Source organism: Lithobates pipiens, unplaced genomic scaffold (assembly GCF_037356315.1).
Source record: "Lithobates pipiens isolate NorthernLeopardFrog02 unplaced genomic scaffold, aLitPip1_a1.2 Scaffold_8, whole genome shotgun sequence".
Lineage (NCBI taxonomy): Eukaryota > Metazoa > Chordata > Amphibia > Anura > Ranidae > Lithobates > Lithobates pipiens.
The window spans coordinates 461,122,123-461,142,341 of NW_027507903.1; the positions used below are offsets into that span (position 1 = coordinate 461,122,123).

The window sequence follows — 20,219 nt, forward strand, 5'->3', positions numbered from 1 at the left end:
GGGAGACTCTGATAGGGGGACACAGATGTGTGGAAAGGCTCTAATGGGGACACAGATGTGCAGAAAAGCCATGATGGGGACACAGCTATGTCAAAAGGCTCTGGTGGGAACAGAAATCTGTGAAACAGCTCTGATGAGGACACATATGTGCGGGAGGGCTCTAATGGAGACACAGATGTACAGAAAGGCTCTGATGTGTGGAATGGCACTGAAGGGGACACAGATGTGTGGAATAGCTCTGATGGGGACACAGATATGCAGAAAGGCTCTGATGGGGACACAGATGTGTGGAATGGGTCTGATGGGGACACAGATGTGAGGGAAGGCTCTGATGGGGGCATATATGCTGGGAAGACTCTGATGGGAACACAGATGTGAGGAAGACTCTGATGGAGAAACAGATGTGAGGGAAGGCTCTGATGGGGGTATAGATGTGGATGGAGACTCTTATGGGGACACAGATGTAAGGGAAGGCTGTGATGGAATCATGGATGTGTAGGGAGGCACATTAATTCATTTATAAATAACAGATTTTTTTATTTTTTTCGGCCCTCAAATATGTGTAAAATTTGCAATATGGCCCTCCTAAAACATTTGGAGACCTCTGTTCTAGACAATAATGCCCCTCCAAATTTGTGGTAGCAGTTTGACAAGTCTCCTTTTCTGTTCCAGTATGACTGTGCCCCTCTGTACAAAGCCAATTCCATAAAGATATAATTTAAGGAGGTTGATATGGAGAAATTAAAATGGTCTGACCTTAAAGCGGAGTTCCACCCAAATGTGGAACTTCTGCTTTAAGCACTCCTCGCCCCCCTTACATGCCACATTTGGCATGTACGTTTTTTGGGGGGGAGTGGGACTTCCTGTCCCACTTCCTCCTTCCACCCAGGGGCCACCAAGGCGACTCCTCCTTTCGCCTTAGGCGGCCCCTCTGCCTCTAGGCAATCTCCTGGAACACGTGACAGCTCGCGCATACGCCCTGTGTGCCCGACGTGAAGCCAAAAGCTGTCACGGCCGGGTGCCCAGAGTGGCAATGGAGGCACCGGTGGAGAGGAGGGGGAGAGGAGCAACGCTCTGTTCAGCCGCATCGCTGGACCATGGAACAGGTAAGTGTCTGTTTACTAAAAGTCAGCAGCTACACATTATTGTATCTGCTGACTTTTAATAAACATAAAAAGCCTGGAACTCCGCTTTAACCCTTTGGGTTAAACTGCAACACCAATTGCAAGCCAGTATGTGACATCAAAAATGCTCTTTTGGTTGACTGGGAACACACAAACTCCAAATTCTTGTGGAAAGCTTTCCCAGAGTGCTAGTAATGTTCCCCTTTGTCATAATGAACAACAGAGTGGAGCCAGCTGTCAATCTAAGCAGTTGAGCCAGGAGGTTTCTTCTAAAGGATTCCTTCACTGCTGTCTGTGCTGTATGGGCAAGGGGCACATATGAATCAACATTATGCCAGCTCACACATCAAGGTGGCTACACTGGGCTGGGCAGAGTTGTTACCCTAAAGATCGGAAACAATCTTTCAAAGATTTCCAAGAGCTTGTTTGGCCAAATGAAAGCCTGAAACCAGATTAAAAAAAAAATAGCCAATAGTGTGAGCTATGCTTTTACATAGAATTTATCATTTGAGGGTTAACAACACTTCAATGTATATGGTTTTGGAATAGTATGTCCTACGAGCTCATAGGGTATGATGGCCAGGCATCTATGAATGTTTTCTCTATATAATGTATGACACATTAGAAGCTGACACACAAGAGAATTAAGATTCAAATCAAAGCATGTCTGAATCAGATAATGGCATAAAGCCAGCATGAAAGCAAGTTTCACTTACAAAATGACTTGTATTATTTTCCTAAAATGTCATTAGCATTTTGTAGACATTTTACAAATAAATAAATAAATAAATAAATAAATAAAACAAATAAATAAAAGTGTTTAGTGGAGCCTTGCAATATAGAAATGTAGGCCAATATATCATGGTCACTCAATGGTAAAGAACAGAGTATGTTCAGTGAGCACGTATTTTGATTTATTACTGCAATGTTTACCTTCAAGTGATTCTTTAATATAATTGTTACATTTTTACATGCTTGCATTTAATTATTTTTGTGATTTTATTAAATATTAAGAAATGTAGATACCGTATATACTCGAGTATAGGCCGACCCGAATATAAGCCGAGGCCCCCAATTTACCCCCAAAAAAACTGGCAAACTTATTGACTCGTGTATAAGCCGAGGGTGAGACATGCCTGTCCATCCCTGTGTGTGTGTCCGTCCATCCCTGTGTGTCCGTCCATCCCTGTGTGTCCGTCCATCCCTGTGTGTCCGTCCATCCATCCCTGTGTGTGTGTGTGTGTCCATCCATCCATCCATCCCTGTGTGTGTGTGTCTCCATCCATCCATCCATCCGTGTGTGTGTGTCTCCATCCATCCATCCATCCATCCCTGTGTGTGTGTGTCTCCATCCATCCATCCATCCCTGTGTGTGTGTGTATCCATCCATCCATCCATCCCTGTGTGTGTGTGTGTCTCCATCCATCCATCCATCCGTGTGTGTGTGTGTGTGTGTGTGTGTGTGTGTGTGTGTGTGTGTGTGTGTCCAGCCTACCTGTGTCCCGAGCCTTTGTCCCGAGCCTCCGTCCCGTGTCGTGCCTTGCCTTCGTCCCGTCCCGTCCCGTCCTGTCCCGTGCCGTGCGTTGCCTTGCCTCCGTCCCGTGCCCTCTTCGTCGGCGGCCATTGTAAAATTCAAAAGCCGCGCCTCCTCCTTCGCCTGTGATAGGCGGAACACTGAATTTCCCAGCAGCCTGTGTTCCGCCTATCACGGACGTCGTATCATCCTCGTCCGTAGTACGAGGATGAGCGGATGCCCGTGATAGGCGGAACACAGGCTGCTGGGAAATTCAGTGTTCCGCCTATCACAGGCGAAGGCGGAGCCGGAGGCGCGGCTTTTGAATCAGAATGGCCGCTGTCTGTCTGCTCGACACGCTGATCGAGCGGGCAGACAGCGATGACTCGAGTATAAGCCGAGGGGGGCACTTTCAGCCTCAAAAAAGAGGCTGAAAATCTCGGCTTATACTCGAGTATATACGGTAAGCCATTTTTTCGATTAGTCTGCAAATAAAACTGCCTCCATGTACATAAATAGTTAGAAACTATATATGCTGGTGTTATTTATATCATGCTTACGTCTTTTGCAATTTGGTTTAAAGGTTTATTCCACCTTTTGCCCTTGGGGGGGAATTTTGTTGAGTCCTCTCGCCATTGATCGTGTCCAGACGGGTGAGCATCTCTCCATCTTCACTTTGAACTGTAATCTGTTAATTAAATAAATGTATGCTTTGTTTAAATGTAATTCTTATCCTGTAGACGGTTTCCTCCTGAAGAAGCGGGTACACCACGAAACCGGTAGAGGATCCCTGTATACCCCACCTCATCTCTAGCCCTACTGGGGTATCTGTTGGGAGTTTGTGTATGTGTGGGATATTTTTTAATATGTTTGTATAATTTTTTGGGTTGAATTGTATTAAAATTAATATTTTTTTATCTTAAACCTTGGATCTGTGTATCAGTGTTGTGATAGTCCATTAGCCCATCTGGGTGTCCTTGTGTACTGGTCAGCATCAGCAACTGTCCTCACATTTTCACCCTTCCACCTTTCAATGTTTCAAATTGGATGATGACACGTTTTTACCTCCTTTTGACCCTTATTATGTGAGGCTATACTCAATAATATGTCTGCTAACAGCTTTTTTGGGTAAAGGATCAAATAAACGTTGTCCAATTGCTAGTGTTTGGGCCAATATGATATGCTGGGTTCAGGGATTATATGCCTCTTCTTGGCTTGGACCAGATGGTGCTCACCAATCTTGGAGTTGATGTGTTTATCTCTAGATGCTCTGCTTTAGCACAAGACCTGATTGGCTCCTTGTGCTGCTTCTTCCTCTCTTACTCTAAGCTCTCCTATACATGGCCTGCCAGAGTCTCATAACAAAACAATTTCACTTTCACCGTTTGCACTTAAATATATACATATTTAATGATGTGTTAATGGTTACAGAGCTATATCAATGTGTCTTTTATATCTGCCTAAAGTCCAGCTTTAGCGTTTAATGGGCCGAGTGCCCCCCACAGCTAGGGAAAGGATTTCTATTTTCACCATGTAAGTCTCTTTAAGAAAACCTAGAGAACAATGCCTCGCAAATTCTAAACAAGTAACTACCCTCAAGTGAGCTGTAAATTAATAAATCACTTATAAAACGGCATGTTTGTACTTTCATAAATAGTGTTATTTTTGGCACAAGCACAGGAACTAAGAAAACATAATAACAAGCAGCCTGATGACTTCTAGAATGCTAGTTATTCGCCCATTCTTATAGAAAAAGAAAGTTGGAACCTTTATTTCATAATTGTAAATGGTCCAAAGATTGTGTTTTTCCAAAGTATTCTATTTTTAAATGGAGCAATTAAGAAATCTAAAAATAAAAGTACTGGACGTTGTTTTAGTACAAATCCCTATACCTCTGAGATCTCAATTACACAAGCTTTCTTATTTAGTAAGGTCTTGTACTAAACAGATTTCAAGATATGTCTAAACAAAGAAAAAGAAAGTAGCTTGGTGTTATAGCCTTGGTTTAAGGCACTGCATTCCAATTGTGATCCGCTGGGGTTGTGTCAATACAAAGTTAGGACACCCCAATCGCTGGTCGCAAATGCAGTACAAAATTACCATGTGATCCACTTGTGTGCGGCTCCAAAGAAGGTGCATACATGTCTTTGGTGTGATGCAATAAGAGCCCTTTAAAAATGAATGGGCTCAAATCGCACTGCACTGAATCGCATGTGCGTTGCACAGGAATGTGGTGTGGTTCCTGTGCGATTATCATGTAGTTCATAGCGTGAACCAAGGCTAAGAAATGTTAGAAAGAGGAAAGCAAAGGAAAATGAAAAGGAGAGGAAAGAAAACGACAAGCGTAAAGTGAAGCAAGGGAAACAACAAGAAGTGTAAAGGGAAAGCAAAATAAAACAATAAGAATAAAGGGAAAGCAAAGAAACAACAAAATAAAGGGAAAGCAAAGAAAATGATAAGAGGAAAGGGGAAGAAAAGAAAACAAATAGGAGAGGGAAAGGGAGAAGAGAGGAATCAAAAAGGGAAGAAGAAGTGAGGAGGACAAAGGTAGAGAGGATAGAAGGAAGAAGAGATAAGGGGAGGTGAGGAGAGGAGGTAGGGAGAACAGGACTGGAAGAGAGGAAAGAAAAATTGAATGGATAAGAGGAAATGAAAGGAAAAAGAGAGGTAAGAAGAAAGAGACGAGAAGAGAGGAGAAGGGTAAGAGGAAAAAGAGAAGAGAGGAGTAAGAGGAAAAAGAGAGGAGAGGAGAAAGAGAGGAAAAAGAAGAAAGGAAAGGGGTAAGAGGAAAAAGAGAGGAGAGAAGAAAGAGAGAAAAAAGAGAAGAGAGGAGAGGGGTAAGAGGAAAACGTGGAGAGGAGAAAGAGGAAAAAGGGAAGAGAGGGGTAAGAGGGAAAAAAAGAGAGGAGAGGAGAAAGAGAGAAAGTGAGAGGAGAAAAAGAAGAGAAGAGAGGAGAAAGAGGAAAAAGAGGGGAGAGGAGAGGAAAAAGAGAAGAGAGGAGAGGAGTAAGAGAAAAAAAAGAGAGGAGAGGAGAAAGAGAAGAGAGGAAAGGTGAAAGAGAAAAAAGAGATGAGAAAGAGGAAAAAGAGAGGAGAAGAAAAAGAGTGGAGAGCAGAAAAAGAGAGGAGAGCAGAAAGAGAGGAAAAAGAAAGGCGGCGGATAGAGGAGGAAAAAGACAGGAGGAGGAGAAAAAGGAAAAAGAGAGGAGTTGGAGAGAGGAGGAAAAAGACAGGAGGAGAAAGAGAGAAGCTGAGAGGAAAAAGAGAAGAGAGGAGAAAGAGGAAAAAGACAAGAGAGGAGGGGGGGGTAAGAGGAAAAAGAGGAGAGGAGAAAGAGGAAAAAGAGAAGAGAGGAGAGGGGTAAGAGGAAAAAGAGAGGAGAGGAGAAGATGAGAGGAGAAAGAGAAAAAAGGGATGAGAAAGAGGAAAAAAGAGGAGAGGAGAAAGAGAGGAAAAAGAAAGGCGGCGGAGAGAGAAGGAAAAAGACAGGAGGAGGAGAAAGAGGAAAAAGAGAAGAGGAAAAAGAGAGGAGAAGGAGAAAGAATCTGAGAGGAGAAAGAGAAGAGAGGAGAAAGAGGAAAAAGACAAGAGAGGAGAGGGGTAAGAGGAAAAAGAGAGGAGAAGGAGAAAGAGAGAAGCTGAGAGGAGAAAGAGGAAAAAGAGAAGAGAGGAGAGGGGTAAGTGGAAAATGAGAGAAGAGGAGAAAGAGAGAAGATGAGAGGAAAAGGATAAGAGAGAAGAGGAGTAAGAGGAGAAAGAGAGAAAAAAGAAAAGAGAGGGGTAAGAGGAAAAAAAGAGAGGAGAGGAGAAAGAGAGAAGATGAGAGGAGAAAAAGAAGAGAAGAGAGGAGAAAGAGGAAAAAGAGGGGAGAGGAGAGGAAAAGGAGAAGAGAGGAGAGGGGTAAGAGTAAAAAGAGAGGAGAGGAGAAAGAGAGAAGTTGAGAGGAGAAAGAGAGAAGATGAGAGGAGAAAGAGAGAAGATGAGAGGAGAAAGAGAAAAAAGAGAGGAGAGGAAAAAGAGAGGCGACAAAGAGAGGGGGAAAAAGAGAGGAGGAGAAAGAGAGGAAAAAGATTTGACTAAATTTACTATTAGGATGTGGCACATCGTGTATTTTGGGTGTCCTGATTGCCACCCTAGGGCCTAGCAATCAATCTTTCTCAATAAAGGGAAAAACATGAAAAATGAAAAGGAATGCAGTCATATTGTCTAAGGACTGGTATTAAACGTTGTTTTGCTTTATGCTTTAGAAACGCTTTAAGAAGCAGCACTTAAAATACAGCACTGTGTACTGAATAAGAAAATGTCATTATCTACAACTTTGCAATCTAGGTTTTTATAGACCATTTATTTTTGACAGATCAGACATGCGGTTGGTGAAGTACATTTGAAATGACCACAAGCATTAAAATATAATATTATAGTATAGCCACTAGAGCTGTCTGTACAAACTGCATCTAAAAATACACCATTAAAACATTGAACCGCTTTCACCACTTTAAAACAAGTTTAACACTTGACAGCCAATGTAAACTGACATGTTGTGGTGGGTACTTTGAAAGAGTGAATCTTTATAGAAAAATATCTTTGGTTATGGTGATGGGGGGGATTGCACAGCAGTCCGCACATGTCCTTTGCGAGCAGCTGAGAACGCAGAGACTACCCATCCTAACTTTCATCACTCACTTTTCTAGTTAACCCTATCAGGAGAGAACAGAAGTACTGGCATAGTTGGCAGCCAATTAAGTGCTGTGTCTGTACAGCAGCTGATCACTGTGGGAAATGCCAGTTGTGTCTATATGAACATATGTACTAAGTTCTTGTTAGATTCACACAGCTAATGACTACAGACAACCACTGCAATTAAACGGCTTGATGTAAAGGGCCATTAGACCCCAACAAAGAATTTCTTCTATTTTCTCTCTTTTGGTCCAGTACATATATGCAATTGAAAGCATTTGGTTATATCTGTTTAATAAGTAAAAAAAAAAAAGAAAAAAAAAGCTTACCGAAAATCTTACAAGATAACTCATGTGCTTTTTTGGCTGTTAGTGTTACCAGTTATATTATTCTCTGAGGACTATAAAACCTGCCCATCTATATTATAGAGAATGGGATAGGGGACCGGTTCCTCAGTCCTAACATGTTTCTGGTTTCCTGATACACAAGGGTTGCTAGTTGTTGAAACACTAGGACATGAGGTGTGTTAAAGGCAGAATCACCAGGTGAAAATAAAGGAAAGAAAGTACAAAAAAAGAAAACGAATGCAGCCAACTGGTAAGCCGCAATATATTTAATTTTTTGTTTTGGTTTAAGATATGCTTAAGAGCCCTTTCACACTGCCAGAGCCCGGGCATCCGAGTCGTTTTTCCGGCACTAGCGGGGCACTTTAAACCCAGCTAATGGCCCAATAAAAGGTTAAAAGCGCCCGCAAAGCTCCGCTGCCTAGGTGCACTGCACGCGCTTTGGCGGCGCTGCCCATTGATTTCAATGGCCAGGGGCGCTTTAAGAAGAAGCTGCTTGCAGGACTTTATTGATGTCCTGCCATCGCAGCGCCCCAGTGTGAAAGCACTCGGACTTTCACACCGAGATTGCAGCGGAGGCTTTTTTCAGGAGCTTTACAGGCGATATGTTTAGCGCTAAAGCACCTGAAAAATGCCTCCAGTGTGAAAGGGGTCTTAAAGTGGTATTAAACCCAAAAGCAAACTTTAATAAATTGCAGTTTACCGTTTCTTAGATGTAATGGCTGCAATCATTTTCTTGCACTTGCAGGTGCATGGCCAGCTTAAAAGAAACCAATCAAGGTCGATTTATTAAAACTGGAGAGTGCAAAAATCTAGTGTAGCTGTGCATATTATCCAATTAGCTTCTAACTTCAGTTTGTTCAATTAAAGTGTTACTAAACCCACAACAGTAAAATCAGTCTGTATATGTAGTAAAGCATGCTTGTTATACTCACTGTGGAACCTAAGGGGTTAATCCTCTTCATTGTGTATAAAGGCTGTGTAATCATGTCTTCTCGGATCCCCCTCTACTTCCACTGTCCCTAATCCATCTCATTATAGAACAGAGAATTAGGGGACAAGCTGCGCATGCTCAGTTTGGTGTATATTGCTAGAGTGTTTTTTTTTTATTTCTTGGGAGTGCATATGATTAGCACAGCGCCAATCAGCACTGTCCAGACAGAGGGTCAGGGGTCCTGCAGCCTCATAGGACAATCAGGGGAGAATTAAATATCTTCCTACAAGCTTTATTCAGACACTGATACAAGTCACAAGACTTTTCTGATGATGAAAAAAAGGTCTTTAGCCATTTATATTTACTAAAACGATTGCATTTGCATGTTCTGTGTACTGTGGGAGACCAGATATAATTAATGCAGAGTCCTGGGTTTATTAACACTTTAAAGCGGAGGTCCACCCTAAAATGGACCTCCGCTCATCGGAATCCCCCCCCCTTCCGGCGCCACAATTGGCACCTTTTAGGGGGGTGCAGTTACCTGGATAATCCAGGTAACTGCACCCACTTCCGGGATAGCTGTCTGCGGAAAGGGGCGTAGATTACGCCCCTTTCCACAACTGCCCGCCCCTTTGCGCAAGTGCCCCGCTGCCTGCTGGGAAACACACAGTTCCCAGAGGCAGCAGGGACCGTCCGGATTGCGCCACGCGGCTCGCGCATGCGCAGTAGGGAACCGGGAAATGAAGCCGAAAGGCTCCATTTCCTGATTCCCATACCCAAGATGGCGGCGGCAGGACCCGACAGACGACCTAGCGATCGGCTTCGGGTGCCGACATCGCGGGCGCGCTGGACAGGTAAGTATCACTATTTTAAAAGTCAGCAGCTGCAGTATTTGTAGCTGCTGGCTTTTAAAAAAAAAAAAAAACGCGGAGTCCCGGTGGACTCCCGCTTTAACCTCCTTAGCGGTAATCCCGAGTCTGGCTCGGGTTGGAATTTTAATTACAATAGCGGTAACCCCGAGCCAGACTCGGGCTTGCACCGCTCGATGCAGGGGAGGACACAGGTAACGTCACTTACCTTGTCCCCTGGATCCAGCGATGTCCTCCGCGCTGTGTGATCGAGCCGTCCTCCGCTCGATTCACAGTGCCGAATGCCGCCGAGCTCCGTTCCCTGCGACGTTACGACGCACGGGAGCGGAGAACGGCGGCAAATTCAAAAATGTAAAAAGACACAAAACACACACAGCACTGTAATCTTACAGATTACAGTGCTGTAGTAAAAAATACACACCCCCTTTGTCCCTAGTGGTTTGTGCAATGCCCTGCATGCACTTTTATATTATAAATACTGTTTTTTACTGCTTGGAATTTGGAGATTGTCCATAGCAACCAAAACATGTCCCTTTTTCATTTTTTTTTGGATTTGATTACATTATTGAATAATTTTTATTATTCTTTATTATATTATAAACTTTATCATACCCGGGATGTCCGCTAGACTCTGGTTTGAAGAGATTTCAGAGCGTTATTCCTAAGAATTACAGGACTACAAAATAAAAGCCAGATTTCCATGCAAAATAATTGTACTGCTTTCAGCACCTTATTCCAGACTGAATCATACCGCCAGGGAGGTTAAGCTTTGACAAAAAAAAACTGGAAGCTGATTTCTATCTATGTAGAGCCGCAGCAGATTTAGCCCTCTCTAGTTTTAGTAAACCAACCCTATTATCTAGTTCAATCATTGTTATAAAGGAGTAGCTTATACATGCCACATCATTTACTACATTTCATGCTTTTGCCAGAATTTTGTCATTATAGCTCCATGTCACAGGGATGTACTTCAGGGCATGGTAAAGTGTTGCAGATCATAAAAAAGGAGGTGCACTGTGAGGCATCATTATGAGGTCCTTTTTTTTTAGATTGTAAACTCTAACAAGCAGGGCCCTCTGATTCCTCTTGTATCAAATTGTAAAGTAACTGTAATGTCTGCCCTCATGTTGTAAAGCGCTGCGCAAACTGTTGGCGCTATATAAAACCTGTATAATAATAAAGTAGGAGCTGCAATGTGGGGCATGGTATGAAAGGTAATTTGGTGCTACACTGCAGGGCATGGTGTCAGGAGTCATTGGGGGCTGAATTTCCCTAAACTCTCCATTATGTAAAGGATAAGTCTACCTTTGTAAAAACAATAATAAATGCACATAGTTTTGCAGGTAAAAAAAAAAGGGCATTTATTTTTATTTTTTTTACTATGAGCCTGTGCTGATCACGGGTGCAGACAGTCTGTGTAGCTGTCTGCCCGTACCTCGTACATGCTGCCAGGAAGACTCATGAACTACCTAGAGAACTCAACATTGCACTAATAGTTCACTGAGAACTACAAGCTGACAGCCGCAAAGGTTGTTGGTACTTGTAGTTCTCCCATTCACAGAACACTGTGAATGAATGACACGCCCGCTGTCAAAATAGGTCATCAGGGGGGTGTGGGGGCCAGTGCATCTATAACATGTTACATTCTAAATATGGTTGTAACATGTACTGTAACATTATATCTAATTCATAAACTAGCGCTGGAGAGTTAACTCAAATAGTGAAATATGAATAAACAAAAATTACTGTATTTATCGGCGTATAACACGCACAGGTGTATAACACGCACATTCATTTTAAGAGGGAAGTTTCAGGAAAAAAATTACATTTTAAACAAGGCAGCTAAAATTTAAGTATTGGCGTATAACACGCACATGCTATTTGCACCCTATTTTCATGGTGAAAAAGTGAGTGTTATACGCCAATAAATACAGTAATAAAATGAATAGGAAGACCGCAGCTTCTGCACAAAGGTGCTACAACCAGAAATGAGAAATATATAAAACAGCGCTATCAGCCTATATCAAGCAATATGCATCCTAAAAAACAGTGCCTAATTTATCAAATGTTAAGAGAAAACAAAAAACAAAAATGTTAAGAGAAAACAAAAACATAAAATAATAAAGCACCTGAGCACTTATATATTTTATGTTTTTGTTTTCTCTTAACATTTGATACATTAGGCACAGTTTATTAGGCTGTATATTGCTTGATACAGGCTGCTAGAGGCTGTTTTATATATTTTTCATGTACTGTAACATGTTGCAAAATGTGAACATATCCTTTAACATGTTCATTATGTCTTAGCCATGCCCAGACACACATTATTACTAAATCACATTCCCAACACTCTTCACTCACCGCTAAGGTGATCTTTGTCATAATGATGGGAAGTAGAATGTCTCATGTAAAAAAAAAAAAAAAAGTACTAAGAAATTTCTCACAGCTTATACATCAGCTTTAAACTTGAAATTTAAATCTGTTTGGAAGCAAAGAGAGAAAGGGTCATGACACAGGCATCAGGAAGTACATTCCCAGTGACCGGGTGAGGAGTCCTCAATTCTGGCAGCAGTGATTACATGCAGCTTTTAATAAGGCAGAGTTGCACGATCTGATAATCAATTGCTATGCATTTGTTTCCTGACATTCCTTAATGCATGTATTCATCCTATAAAACACTTATTTAAAAAAAAATAGGAAAAAATGCAGCATTTTTTATTCTTTAGGTACTGTATATGCCTAATAGGGAAAGAAAAGCAGGCATAAAGCTCAATGAACTGCATATTCTGGTACAGAAATGAAAGTCCACTGCTAACAAATAAGGAAGACAGTCAAGTTCTTCAATGGCCTAGAAACAGTTGCCTCTCTGAACTCCTTGCTGTTACATTCTAGTAGATGGATATTTTCAGAAAAACAAACACATATGTAATTTTTAACTACGCGGTAAACAGTGGCGCAAGTACAAGTGACAAAAGTTAACACAAATCCCAGAACATCAAGTGAGGTCTAGCCAAAGGCCAAATGTCTACTCTTCTGTGTTTTATTTTGGGATTTTTCTGAACAGGTGTCTTAACCAATGTAAACCTTAACTCACTGAGCTTTGTCTGGAGCTGTAGTTGAGTGATGTCTTCTCACACACTACATAAGGCTTGCATTAAATGGTATCTTAGCCAAAGCACAAGAGGGTTCCATTGCATTAATGCAGGTCAGGACCAACCAAGCCATGTGCAGGTGGTCCAATCTGCAACAGCAGCGATAATGGCAAAATTAGATATGGGTATTTGGCATGAACGCTTTAAATGGACCTGAGCTCAAAAATTGAGCCATTTTTTAGAGAGTATCTAAAAGTGCTTTAGCAAGCTAAGTATTTTTCACTTAGGGTTTTCATGTACTTTAAAGGATTTAAATAGAAACGGGCCAAACCTCTGTTTCCCTTTCCAGAGCATGTCATTTTTTCTATCAATTTTTTCTAAGTGAGAAAACGCTTTTATCACTTGCTGTGATAAAAGGATGTAAAATTCCTGCATGGGGTATTTGTTGGGAAGAGAGATTTGTGTGCTGCTGGTTGGTGTTTATTGACGTATACATGCTCCCAGAACTACATCACCCAGGAGCCCTGTCCTTATACACAATGTGGGTTCCACAATTAATCCTCAGTAGAAGAAGAAGAATGTCCGATGGAGCATATAGGTCTTTGCTGTTGCTTGAACATTAGGCTAGGATCACATCTTTGCAATGAAACCATGCATGTATGTTGATGTGCGTGTTTAAGCGTATTACCGTGCCCAATGCATAAAACTGCACCAAAGAAGAGCTTGCAATAGAACACATGGTAATAAATTAAATAAATCACCAAGGGTTGTGTTGTGTTGCAAAATTGAAGAGTTAGCAAGGTATGTGGGGGATTTGAAGAATGTGCTGCAGGTACACGTGCAATTTTGGAGCTACTACTGCAGCGCATAGTTGTGAACTGAACCTTAACATTTTGGAAGGCTGTGTGTGGCTCTATGTTTTGTTTGTATGGAGCAGTATTTTTTTTTTTTACTGGGAAAGAACTCAATGTATGCATCTGGAAAGGTAGGGGGGAGTGATGTAGGGGGCATTAGCTGGAGTTCTGTAGTCCAGCAGAGGATAACTAAAGGGCCGTACACACATGCTGAATATTGGGCGGCATCGGCCGAATTCAAAAGAAGCCGGCCAACATTCGGCCCGTGTGTACCACAGTTCGTCCAACAGAAGCCAGCCGTTCTGCCGGCTTCTGTTGAAGGTGCATGACCGAAAAGGTCTGCCAATCAGTATTCGGTCAGCGCTCTCAGCCAATGGCTGAGAGTGCCGAACGGTGTGTTCTGGAGGGGTGGCTGTCCCCCTGTCAGAAACACAATATCTCACCGCGGAGATCACTGTACTAACATCTCTTCAGTGTTTTTTTCTTTCAGCCTGCTGGGTTGAACACAAAAAAAAAAAATGAATAGTATGTACCAAGCTTAAGACTACATTGAATTTCAAAGCAGTAGAGCCAGTGCTCCCAGCGTACAACATGGGGATAGGAGCTAGCAGTGCAATGGATTTCTAACAGGGTCAGCAGGTATTTTTCTGTCCTTGCAGTGTTTTTAAAGAGATAAAACTTGAGGAAATGTTCAGCAAGGTTTACAATTTGCCTGAAAAAAAGACTATATGCTTTTTGAATTCCGTCATGTCATGATTTGTTTATTTATCCTTCACCGTGCATAGAAAGAGGGTCACGGAACAATAGATTTATTTTTATCTCACTAAAAGCAGAGACGGACAATGGTTGCGTTCACCAACGGGATCCTAAATTCGAAATCATGAAACAGGAAACTCCTACATTTAGGAGAATGCTCAAGTTTTCAGCGTTATCAACAACTTTCATAACCGGCTTTGGCAGCATTAAAACTGCTCTCTACAGACTCTACAGTCTTATCACATCACATGCCGTAAAGTTTTAATACATCTGAAGTTACATGTCATTCAGAGCAAATAAACAATTCAGATATCGGAAGGCAAAAATGTAAAACAGCTATAACGTATAAATAGCTTTGTAGTGGAAATAAAAAAAAAATATATAAAAAGAGATCAACACCTACTAAAAGAAAGATTCCATTATAGCACCATTTTAACAATTTTTACCACTGAATTCATAAAATAAGCTTTCAAAAACTGTTTTATTTTTTATTTTACAAGTTTGCTATGGTGCAATCAAAGAAAACCTGTCATTAAAAAAAAAAAAAAAACAGGGAGGCTGCCTTTTTTTCAATGATGTCAATGATCTAAAACAGGCATATACAGTTCCTTGAAAAAGTTTGGTGTGCATTTGTATTCAGCCCCCGATTCAATACTTTGTAGAAACACCCTTCTCTGCAATTACAGCTGCAAGTCTTTTTGGGGATGTCTCTACCAGCTTTGCACATCTAGAAAGTGACATCTTTGCCCATTCTTCTTTGCAAAATAGCTCAAGCTCTGTCAGATTGGATGGAGAGCGTCTCTGAACAGCAATTTTTAAGTCTTGCCACAGATTCTGAATTGGACTTAGGTCTGGACTTTGACTGGACCATTCTAACACATGAATATGCTTTGATCTAAACCATTCCATTGTAGCTCTGGCTGTATGTTTAAAGCGGGGTTCCACCCAAAAGTGGAACTTCCGCTTTAAGCACTCCTCGCCCCCTTACATGCCACATTTGGCATGTAATTTTTTTTTGGGGGGGGGGAGTGGGGGCTTTGTTAGGAGTGGGACTTCCTGTCCCACTTCCTCCTTCCACCCAGGGACCGCCAAGGCAACTCCTCCTTTCCCCCTAGGGGGCCCCTTCCTCTAGGCGATCTCCTGTGACAGGTCCCAGGAGATCGCCTGTCCACTCTGGGAGTGCAGCGTGACTCGCGCATGCACCGCGCATGCCCGGCCATGAAGCCAAAAGCTGTCACGGGCGCATAGAGTGGCAATGAAGGCGTCGGCGGAGAGGAGGGGGAGAGGAGCGATGCTCCATTCGGCTGAATCGCTGGACCATGGAACAGATAAATGTCTGTTTACTAAAAGTCAGCAGCTACACTTTTTGTAGCTGCTGATTTTTAATAAACATAAAAAGCCTGTGACTCCGCATTAAGGTTGTTGTCCTGCTGGAAGGTAAACCTCCACCACAGTCCCAAATCTTTTGCAGACTCTAACAGGTTTTCCTCTTGCCCTATATTTGGCTCCATCCATCTTCCCATCAACTCTGACCAGCTTCCATGTCCCTGCTGAAGAAAAGCATCCCCACAACATAATGCTGCCATCACCATGTTTCACGGTGGCAATGTTGTGTTCAGGGTGATGTGCAGTGTTTGTTTGTTTTTTTGCGAAAGAGCATTTTGCTTTTAGGCCAAAAAGTAAAATTTTGGTCTCATCTGACCAGAGCACCTTTTCGACGTTTGTTGTGTCCCCAACATGATTTCTCCAAAACTTCACACAGGGTTTTCTTTCAACAAGATCTGTGGAGTACAGGACTAATAGTTGACCTGTGGACAGATTCTCCGACCTGAGCTGTGGATCTCTGCAACTCCTCCAGAGTTACCATGGACCTCTTGGCTGCTTCTCTGATTAATGCTCTCCTTGCCCGTCCTTTCAGTTTAGGTGGACAGACATGTCTTGGTAGGTTTTCAGTTGTGCCATACTCTTTCCATTTTCAGGTGATGGATTGAACAGTGCTCCGTAAGCTTGGGATATTTTTTTTATAACCTAACCCTGATTTAATCTTCTCCACAACTTTATACACCTGACCTGTCTGGTGTTTTCCTTGGCCTTCATGTGATTTGTTCACCAAGGTTCTCTAACAAACCTCTGAGGGCTCCACAGAACAGCTGTATTTATACTGAGATTAAATTACACACAGGTGGACTCTATTTACTAATTAGGTGGCTTCTGAAGGCAATTGGTTCCACTAGTAATTAGTTAGGGGTATCAGAGTAAAGGGGGCTGAATACAAATGCAAGCCAAACTTTTCAAAGATTTATTTGTAAAAAAAAAAAAAGGAAAAACATTTAGCATTTCCCTTCCACTTCACAAATATGTTCCACTTTGTGTCAGTCTATAGCATAAAATCCCAATAAAATACATTTAAGTATTTGGTTGTTACATGACAAAATGTGGAAAATGTCAAGGGGTATGAATACCTTTTCAAGGAACTGTAAAGACTTATATCACAACATTGTCTCAAAAAAGAAAGAAGTCAGCTGGTTAGCATGAAAGCCAAGCATCTAGCATTTTCATTCCTTCCACTTGGCATTTAGTGGTTCGCTATACTGAGGTTCCCAGCTTTGAAAATGAAAGAAATATGTAGGCTACACTGCTTTATTGCTGAAAATGTTAGTTGCCAAGTTTTTTATTTTTTTTTCTAGGTTGAATATGCGTTTATTGAAGTTTAACAAAGATACAATAAAATGTATAGCAATTAAAGGTAGCAATTGGCAAATCCAATATATCACCTGTATTCAGGGAAACCTACATAAGGCATATGGATAACATACGCATAATACTAGGATTCACAAAATAAACAAAGGCCCTATGGACGGTTTCGTGCCTGATGCAAAATACTAGAAAGATGAATTATAAAATACAAAAAACCCATCATGGTTGTATCTTGGAGCCTGAGGGGTATAGTAATAAACTGAGGAAAGGGAGACAGAAAGGAAATACGTAGGGAACAAAATAAGGAAAAGAGAAGCAGAGGAGGATTGGGCTATATGTTTATGGTCCATCTGGTTTTAAGTCCAAACTTGTAGAGCCTGAACTATGGGGAGAAAAGGCACTTGGAATAAGAGTGAAACTGAGACCAGGCTAAGCTTATACAGGAGTGTCCAGGCGTTTAGCAATGCCCCACATAAAAAGAAAAAAAAAAGGAAAAATCTTATAGAAGTCTCGTCCTCATATGTGAAAACTAAAAACCACAAGCTGTAATAGGAGCTGTTAGTTGCCTAAGTTGACTGACCTGGAACAGGCATTCAAGCAAGTAAAGTCAGAATGAAGTCAGAACCCCGAGTCTGTAAACCTGTACTAGGGATAGTTTCCTAGAAAGCGGTAACATTACAGCCAGGCAACTAATATTTTCAGAAGGTCACTGCGGCAATGATAGCTTACATGTCCCCATTAAGGGTTCTTTTGAAGACAAACAACAGTCAAAACTTTTTATTTAATTTGGTACTTGACCCTCCCCCCAGGAGCTTCCTAGACTTATATCAGTGATGAGCTAGTCCTCTCGCTCCCCAGTTCATCCCCTTTTCAATATCCCATTAGCACCCCCCTCCCAACTAGAACCTATTTCTGGCTGGCTATATACACTATATTACCAGAAGTATTGGGACACCTGCCTTTACACGCACATGAACTTTAATGGCATTCCTGTCTTAGTTTGTAGGGTTCAATATTGAGTTGGCCCACCCTTTTCAGCTATCACACCTTTAACTTCTTCTTCTTCTTCTTCTGGGAAGGCTGTCCACAAGGTTTAGGAGTGTCTCTATGGGGATGTTTGACCATTCTTCCAGAAGCGCACTTGTGAGGTCAGGCACTGATGTGGCCTGGCTCGCAGTCTCCATTCTAATTCATCACAAGGGTGTTCTATCGGGTGGAGGTCAGAACTTGAGGCAGTCAAGTTCCTCCACCTCAAACTCGCTCATCCATGTCTTTATGGATCTTGTTGCACTGCTGCGCAGTCATGTTGGAACAAGAAGGAGCCATCCGCAAAGTGTTCTCACAAAGGTTGGAGCATGAAATTGTCCAAAATGTCTTGGTATGTTGCCGCCTTAAGAGATCCCTTCACTGGAACTAAGTGGTCAAGCCCAACCCCTGAAAAACAACTCCATACCATAATCCCCCCTCGACCAAATGATTTTGACCAGTGCACAAAGCAAGGTCCATAAAGACATGAATGATCGAGTTTTGGGTGGAGTTCCTCCACCTTAAACTTGCTCATCCATGTCTTTATGGATCTTACTTTGTGCACTGGTCCAAATCATTTGGTGTGGAGATGTTTTTCAGGGGTTGGGCTTGGCCTCTTAGTTCCAGTGAAGGGAAATCTTAAGGCGTCAGCATACCAAGACGTTTTGGACAATTTCATGCTCCCAACTTTGTGGGAACAGTTTGATGATGGCCCCTTTTCTGTTCCAACATGACTGTGTACCAGTGCACAAAGCAACATCCATAAAGACATAGATGAGCAAGTTTGGGGTGGAGAAACTTGACTGGTCTCAAAACAGCATGACAGTTGAACATTTTTTTTCAGAGTTTTCATGTCTGATGCCCTGTACACACGGTCGGACTTTCCGACAAAAAAATCCATGGGATTTTGGCCCAAACTTGTCTTGAATACACAAGGTTGCACAAAGTTGTTGGAAAATCCAATCGTTCCGAACGCGGTGACGTACAACACGTATAACAGGACTATAAACGGGCCAGTAGCCAATAGCTTTCATCTCGTAATTTATTCTGAGCATGAGTGGCACTTTGCCCGTCGGAATTGTCTACACACGTTCGAAATTTAAACAATGGGATTTTGTTGTTGGAAAATTTTAAATCCAGCTCTCAAACTTTGTGTGTCGGAAATTCCGACGGAAAAAGTCAGATGGAGCCCACATACGATCAGATTTTCCGACAACATGATCCGATGACCGCGTGTACAAGGCATAATTTGTCAATTCCATAATGGTACAATCAAATTCCATAATGTTTTTCCTGAATTTCCATATGAACGTTGGATGAAATTCTACTGGTGTATTACCAGCTTCAGACTGATATGTAAAGAGCCCTAGAGTCCTCTCCTGTAGGTGACAGTATAAACCTACACATTTGATGAATCTAGCTGCATCTCTCAAAGAACAATGAATAAAAAATTAAAACTTCCAAAAATTTAAAGGGTTAAAGTTAAGCCTCATACACACAATAGGACTTTGTACAAACTTTCCCTTGGATTTTTGTACAAAGGGCATCGGCCCTGAACTTGTATTGCATACACACAGCAGGACTTTTTCAGCCAACTTTCACCAAATCACATGGTTTTTCTGCTCTTTACCGCCACCTTTGGTCAACTTCTGTATTGTTGTCTGATCTTTTGCATTGGTTCTGAGCATGCCTGTTTGTACTTTGTACAAAAGTCCTATGGTTTTCTGTACACACGATCAGACTTTGCTCCATAGGACTTTTGTTGCCAGAAAGTTTGTCCGTTCGCACAGCCAACAAAAGTCAGATGAAAACCAAAAAAGTTTGTCCGATGGAGCGTACACACGGTCGGATGTTGCTCCAAAACAGCTAATTTGCATGTTTGTTGTCAAAAAGTCTGATCGTGTGTATGGGCCTTTAGACTTTAAATAAAACAAATAGCTAAATGCATCCAAGATAATAAGGCTGTGAACCAGATTCATGATAAACAGCCCCTCTGTAACATTAATGAATAATCAAATAAGCTTCAAAATGTCTTTATGGTGCGACAGAACTTGGAAAAACTTTGATCACTGTGACAAAGCAACAGAACTTTTAGTGGACTTAGCAAGTTTGTTGTAAAAAAAAGTGCACTTTCAGCATAGCGCGGGAGACAAGATCTGTTAAGCAGATTTAACTAACGGCGCCTAGTTTATAATTCTTATGGTCCCTTGTTGATAATAAAAGTAGCAATTTAGACCTGTACTCTAGGACTTATCTGTTTTGAAAACTTACTTTAGTCCAGCTTGACATAATACATGTATCTATATCTCATACTTGATGGGCTGCTGGGGAAA

General features: G+C 41.8%; 1 protein-coding gene across 6 annotated transcripts in view; it reads right to left on the reverse strand.

Moving 5' to 3' along the window:
* The window catches only part of TSPAN9 (tetraspanin 9), a 575,797-nt gene that overhangs the window by 494,516 nt on the left and 61,062 nt on the right, over positions 1 to 20,219 (reverse strand). For 2 of the 6 annotated variants that reach the window (XM_077468493.1, XM_077468489.1), the window contains exon 2: positions 3,198 to 3,325. The exons of the other annotated variants lie outside the window; for them this stretch is intronic. The gene's annotated coding sequence lies outside the window, so the exon portion shown is untranslated. The remainder of the gene's footprint in view (positions 1 to 3,197; positions 3,326 to 20,219) is intronic. 6 annotated transcript variants of the gene reach the window in all.